Genomic DNA, 7,440 nt, shown 5'->3' on the forward strand with positions numbered 1-7,440 from the left:
TAACACTGTATTAACAAAAAATGGTAAAATCAGACTGACACCCGTTAAGAGTTCAAGAGCTTAGGAAAAAACACGCACCGCTGACCTTTTCATTTTAAATCTTTTCCCAACAAAAGAAATATAATCAGTTCTAAAAGCTTTCCATATCCAGAAATTTTGTTCCTGTCTGTATATTTTTTTTCCTTTTCTTTTTTTCTTTAAAAGTTGTGGGGACATAAAAGATGTAACATTTGATATTTGCTGTAGTTTCAAATAATGAAAAATAATCAGGCAAATCAATATAAAAATGCAGATGACATCTAAAGACCACCTTGGATTTCACATTCTGCTCAGATGTATCTGTGTATTACTGTAACTGTCTTTGGAGAAAGAGCAAATATTTTGATCTTTTCTGTGGTACAGCACTGTATTGTATATAGTGAATCCTGACAAAAGGATAAGGCAGCCTTTTCTAATAATTATTGTATCAATTTTCTTTCTATGAGTTTAAAAATATAACTACTATAATAAAAGTTTTCAATGAAGTGACTCAAATCATCTAATCCTGACATTAGCCTGAACCTATGATAAATATGGCTCTGAAAAAAATAAAAGAAAGAAAAAGAAAGAAAGAAAGAAAGAAAGAAAGAAAGAAAGAAAGAAAGAAAGAAAGAAAGAAAGAAAGAAAGAAAGAAGAAAAGAAAGAAAGGAAGGAAGGAAGGAAGGAAGAAAGGAAGAAAGGAAGAAAGAAAGAAAGAGAAAAAATAAAAAACAACAATGTATGCATCTGTATCATCATATCATTGTGCCTCTGTTCTCCGGGGTTGGTGTCAGCCACTAGGAATACACTGTACATATATGGTAGCCAGGGCTGTCCTAAAATACAAATGCCAGGAGGACCATCTAACATTTCAGGATGTACGCTATTTCCCAAATAACTGCCTGCTCTCTTTCCTCTTAAGGGAATTCTGTTTTTCACCATAGCAATAATGTGCTGACTGGTGAAGAATATACATTTTAGCAGGTTGCGAGGACTCAGGATGTAACATAAGTACATGTACCTCTGCTTCTTAGCAATCATATACCCTTTGTTCCTCTGCTGAATTTTGTGAATCATGCACATACAGAAGCAGAATGATCTATTTTTACCTTGAGGACTCAAGTAATCTGGTTAGTTGCACATAGAGCAGTACAATGAAAAGAAGGAATCCTAGAGTGAATGTCAATGAAAGGTTAAATCTGACAAGTCTGGCTGCTTTGCACAGAGTAAGTGAAATAGTTTACTTGAAGTACAGCAAGTTCATGTTCAGTAGCTTTGTCTTCATGTATCTGTTGCGGTGAAAAATCAGCTGGGAGGAAATTCTCTCATCTATATGTGATCACAGTATCACAGAATGGCTGAGTTTGGAAGGGACTCCTGGAGGTCATCTGGTACAAACCTCTGCTCAAATAAGGGCCACTTCAAGCACATGGCCAAGAACAATGTCCAAACTTTGGAAGATCTCCAATGAAGAAGGCTCCAGAACCCCTCTAGGCAACCTGTGCCAGTACACAGTTACCTTCACAATAAAAATTTTCTGACACTCAGAGGGAACCTCCTGATTGCATGCTCATGGCCTCTTGTCCTGTCACTAAACACCACTGAAAAGAGCCTGGATCCATCTTCTTTGCACCCTATGTTGAGGTATTTATATACATTGGAATGATACCCTCTGCATCTTCTCCAGGATGAATAGTTTCAACTCTCTCAATCTTACCTTATAAGACAGATGCTCCAGGTCCTTCATCATACAGTCATGCCACTTCACTGGATTCCCTCCATATTACACCTTACAATTAATATGGCCTGCATCACATCTTACAGTTATCAAGAATCAGAATTGTGTGGAGGCAATGATGATGTGCAAGTATAGAGACAGAATGTTTTCCTTCTCCATTTATCAAGACCTAAGAAAAGAAAAAGAAAAGAAAAAAAAAAAAAAAAAAAAGGCAATTTCATATGTAAATGCAGAGAAGGACCACAAACTAATGAGTGCTGAGTCTCCTTTTATTTGTTATAATTTGTGGGGGTTTTTAAATTGGTGAAAAATATCTGTCTATATTGCTTAGAAACTCAACTCACGTTTAAATATAAAATGAGTCTGAAATGATCATTTTCTATTTTGCTATATGTTTTGTACCGTGTCATGCTTATTTCTTTCCATTAGTCCTGTTCCCATTTTCCTCACTGCAAGATAAAGTAACTCTCAGCTGTGCTTTGCTGTGATAATTGAAGTAGATTGTGAGTGATTTGATAGATATGACAGAGGTAACCTTCAAATCATTTTCTTTTATGATAGATAGAACAAACCCACCACAGATACAGCTTTAGCTAGGGGGTTATAAAAAGCATAACACCCATGCCAATGTAGAGTTCACAGAGCAATGTCTTATCAATGCCCACATCACTGCTTAGTGTTATAGATTATCAAAAAGTGCAGAGGGGCAGTGACTTCTCGTAAAAGCACACAGCCTTCCAATGACAACAAAAGACAGGGACTTCCATGGACAGTGCCTGCAAATACAAACTGAAAAGGGGAAATCTGGGTCAGCAGAAGACTGATGCATCAGTCTACAGATCGGTACCTTTCAGCTGCAGGTGTCTAATAAGCTCGAAGACCACTGCAGAACAGAAGAGATGCTGACTGACATCTAGGGATCTTGTATCGGCTTCTGTACAGAACAAGCAGATATTCCTGTGAAAGACTTGATAGAAAAGTGCTTTGTTTTGCATGAGGTACTCAGATTCAACTATGATGTACAAGCAAGAATTCTGGGTATATTAGTCAAAAGAAAATCTTATTTTTGAGTTAGAATTAGAATTCTACATATGAGAGGGTAAATGAGGCAAGGAGGATGAAGGCTGAGAAAAGAGGAGGAAGGTGTGATACTTTTTCATCCATAAATAAAGAACTATCTTCAATCCACTTTCATTCAGGAAACATGGAATAAACCAAACAATGGGCTTAAAATGATACAGGGGTCCATTCCAGGTCTTTGTGAGAGAACAGAGCTGCAAACTCTATTTTTTTATTTATTTATGTTAATAAAATCAGTATATATTTCTTTCTTTGAACACTTTTTTTTTTTTTCTTTAAAGAAATATACAGGCTTACTGCAACAGTATTTATTTTACAGCTAGAGTTCCAGATTTACAACATATGATTGATTACTACAGCACAAAAAGAGTTAAGTCAATCTTGTACTTACGGAAAGTAAATTCTTTTTTTCTCTTCTAAAATAAACATTCCTAATTCATTATCAATTTATTTATCAATTTTTTAATTCTCACCTGTTTATATTAGGAGAAAATGCTTTACTCAAAGTGCTGGCATAAGCTGCCCAGAGAAGGTATGAATGCCCCAACTCTGGAGATGTTCAAAGACTGGTTGGATGGGGCACAGGGCTTATCTGGTGGGTGGCAACTGTGCCCATGGCAGAGAGTTTGAAACAGGATGACCTTTAATATCTTTTCCAACCTAAGCCATTCCATGATTCTACGATAACAAAGTACTCTCTCACACACACACAAAAAAAAGCAAGTAGCAAATTGTTATTCTGTGCCTCTTAAGTACCAAAAATTGATCAGAATGGGGAAAGGGGGAGAGGTGAAAAGGGGGGGGAAGGTGGGAGTTCAATCAATCTTACCTTAATGAACCTGTTCAAAATGGTTTTCCACTTGCCAATATTATTTCTGTTTTCATCTTTAATTGTTTTTGTGGGGTTTTTTTTTGCCAAAATTGCTCATTCTTTTCTTTCATCACATTCTGTCCTCTAAACAGGTTCTACTTTGATACGTCTCATTTATTCTGAGTGGTATCTGTTGGCTAGAATTCAGATACAGCACAACTTTGATGAAGTTTGAAGCTCCAGTCTCCAAAATCCATGCTGGTATATAGCAAGAAAGTGGGAGACTGGAAGAATGATTTAGTAACCTAAGAAGAACCTGAGCAGTACAAAGGGACACGTGCTCATTAAGGAAAAATTATCTACCACAGTGGACTTGCTTACTTGCAAGCTCTTTGGCACAGAGATTGTTTCTCCTTCTCTGCTTCTGGAAGAACAGTACAACAGGGAGCCAAACTTCACAGGGGCCATGGGACACCAGCATGACATAGAAAATCAGCATCTGAAGGAAAGAACAATTTGTGACAGCCCCTGTAAGAATGATTGCCTCCAGATTTAGTTTCAGTCATCAAATTAGTCACCTGCTCCTAATTTTTGATAAGTATTGGACTGAGAAAGTAGCATTTTTGTTTCCAGATGATACTGGATTAAGAAATGCAGGTGTCTGAGACACTGCAGCTTCCCTTTTTCTGCACTTTAGGCTGTTCATCTCATTTTCAGTTCTGAAAATTAACAGAGCTAACCTCCAGCCAGCACATTTTTTTGCTTTTTATTGTTGTAACTGGCACACTACTCATGATGTTAGTGTCGATCACAGATGATAATCATACAGGGTTTGTACCTTTCCTTTGGCCCAGGCTTCTCTCACCGCTGGCTGCAGTCTCTCTCTGCTTTATTGTGCTGCCTCCAGAGATTTGGATAGGAGTTTGAGCTCTTTCCAAAGCAACTCAATGAGCTTAGCTGTAGCAAGGCAAAAACAATAGCAATTGGCAGCAAAGGGTAGACAGTGGCTTTTAATATTATGGTGTTAGACAGCAAACAGGAATTATAGACAGAAAGAAAAAGGAAGAAAGAAAAATATCGGACAGGAGAAAGCAAAACATAAGGGACAATGAAGTGGTCAAGTGAGAATTTCAGCATGCTAGGAACAGTTCATTGTGTTAGTCACCAGCAACCTGGTTTACATGTAGACACACAATACTATCTATAGAATGATAGGACACTTGTTTCCCTTGTTCTGCTTCCTTTGTCCTCTCTTTGTTCCCTTCCTCCTCTCATATTTCTTTCTTCCTTGTTCTTTGAATTACTTCTTTACTCTGTAGATTTTTTCAGCTCTTTAGTTTATTGCTCTCAGCTTTTTGTTCTTCTGTTTGAAGTGAAGATGAGACGAGGAGCTATACAAACTTTCAATGCTGAGGAAAAGAAGCAATAATGAAGAATAAATCAATAGGGAGAGAAACCAGTTGTTTATTACTTCAGCTCTGGTGTTACATTCTGTTTCAGTATCCTCTTTTATTTTTTTTTTAACATAGTACATATTTTCTTTTCATGCGTTCTTTGCTTGTTTCCAGTAGCACACAATGATATGAGTGATCCTGGCAATATCTGGTCGCTACTGTGCATAAGAGTTTCTACCAGTTCCTCACAATCTTATCACCATTCTTGTAATATTTAACGCTTTTTTCAAAGCCCCACCTCTCATATTCATACCATTATCTGACAATTTCAAGTTACGCTCTTTGAAAAATAAATGAAGGGTGGGATTCATCTCACCTAATTTAATATGAGTAGAATGTAGACATCTACATCTCAGCTAACCCCCTAGGCTGCCTTTATAGTCAATGAAGAGAATTAGGCAATTTTAAAGCATGACTCTTCTAATCTATTTTATAAGTCTATTTTAGGATGAGAAGTGTGGCACCCAAGTAGCTATTTCTCTCCACCAATACAGAGGAAGACCAGGATGAATAGATGATTACATCTGGGTGGATGAATTCTTCTTGCCTCTAGGTTTTGCAGAAAAAATGTAATATCTAACATAGATGACTTTTTCATTATAATAGCATTAATGTGCAAATAAGAATAATCTTAAAGGTTAAAGTTCAGAACATAAACTAAAGAATTTCATTCTCTTTAACCTATTTGATGACCTGGCATTTTTTTTGTTGTTTTTTTTTATTATTATTTTTGAATACCAGTAACTTGTATTTAACTGTGATTAATAAATACCCTTCTCCGTATCTCTCTGTCTACTACTGCTTCTACCTTGTTCTTCACTGACTTTTCTGGGCTTTTTGGGTTTTCTGAAATTCACTGTATTGACTTCTGCAAGAAAATGTGGAAGGCAGGAACACCACTTACATAAGGTTACCTCATCAAGGATATTTTAATGCAAAAGGTGATAATAAGTAAAGGGGTGAGCAATAAGTCAAAGTGACAGAAAAGTGGTAGACAAGGATAATGGAGACAAGGGCAGAGATTGAATGTCTCCCGCTACTAATTAATAGGCTAGTAACAAACTCCAGAAATGATGAGTCTGTACTTCTTAACTGTCAAGAACTGGAAAACAAAAGGAACATGAAGATTTGGGATATTTCTGAATTTTTTGTAGTCCCACAGGAAGGAATGTTTAGGTTTTAGGAGAAGGAATTAAGGGTGGAGCAAAGAGGGAAATAGACAGAAACAGGCATAAAATAGGCCAGCTGCATAAGTCATGGCTGGTCAGTACATTTGCCCAACACAGTGTCATGCCTGGTGCTGCCTCTGTGCGGTGAAGGCCTGTACGTACCCCAAACCTGGTGTACACATGAATTCCCTTGGCAAACCTCAAGCTGCATGCAGCAGCAAGTAAGAGCCCAAGAGTCCAGGCTGGTATCTGGGGGACCCATAAGTGTGCTGTGCTTGCAGGGCAACTGATCAAGTGCTGCACATGGGCAGTGAGCACCAGCATGGCCAAGCAAGAGACTGTGGAGTGGGTAAGTGGACAGAGACTGTGGGTGTCAGATGGACAGAGACACAGTGCCAGTTCTCCAGGCATCAGAATGTACAAGTGCCTGTGAACCTATAGTGCTTGTGAGCTTTCACTAGTGACCTTCAGAAGACTTGAGAAATGGCTGAGATTGTTGTAACTGGCTTAAAAATATATGTATATATATCTAAAAAAAGATTCCCTTCTCTCTTTTCTTTACTCAGTTGGAGGTTTTTTTCTCTTGTTTATGCACTACAACTGCCTGCATTTGACATACCTTGTAATACGTATCCCAAATAGAAATGTGTGCAACCTTGGCAGTTTCACTTCCCAGGGGCTTGTGCAATTACAGTCTGTCAAATATATATCACTTAGCTAAGCAACAACTAAGGAGAGCAATAATAACCTACAAATTTCTCATGGAAAAGCATTACAGAAGGAGAGACACTATTCCAAGTGACAGAAGGGCTTATAGTTGCAGGAAGAATAATGAGATAAAATTAAGGAGGGCATTTGTTTTGATTATTTTGCTAAATATTGGGGGGTGTGGGGGAGGGTTATTCACTTTGTTACTACTCTGTGAGATAAATTAGAAAATCTGTCATTTGGAGAACACGTTAGTAAGGGTAAAATTTAGGATAATACAAGGGATAAAAAAAATAATGAGTTCTTGGGGCGGAGTTGGAATGTTTTTTCAGGCTTTTAAAAATATTTTAGCCTGTGCAGTATATTTTTTGAATATGTGAGCAGATTCTCACACATTATTGAACAAGTAATTTTTAACAGAATCCTAGGGGAAAAAATATCAAGAATTTTGATTGTAAGTT

The 7,440-nt window shown here is 37.4% G+C and overlaps 1 long non-coding RNA gene across 1 annotated transcript; it reads right to left on the minus strand.

Moving 5' to 3' along the window:
- Window positions 1-2,609: 2,609 nt before the first annotated feature.
- On the minus strand, window positions 2,610-4,987 carry LOC149918262 (uncharacterized). The gene is made up of 3 exons (XR_016466487.1): window positions 4,487-4,987; window positions 4,030-4,147; window positions 2,610-2,691 (listed from the first exon to the last, which is right to left on the minus strand). It is a non-coding gene; the product is annotated as an uncharacterized LOC149918262 (long non-coding RNA).
- Window positions 4,988-7,440: the final 2,453 nt, after the last annotated feature.

This window comes from Phasianus colchicus, chromosome 4, assembly GCF_987193195.1.
Source record: "Phasianus colchicus chromosome 4, bPhaCol1.hap1.1, whole genome shotgun sequence".
In the NCBI taxonomy this organism is placed as follows: domain Eukaryota; kingdom Metazoa; phylum Chordata; class Aves; order Galliformes; family Phasianidae; genus Phasianus; species Phasianus colchicus.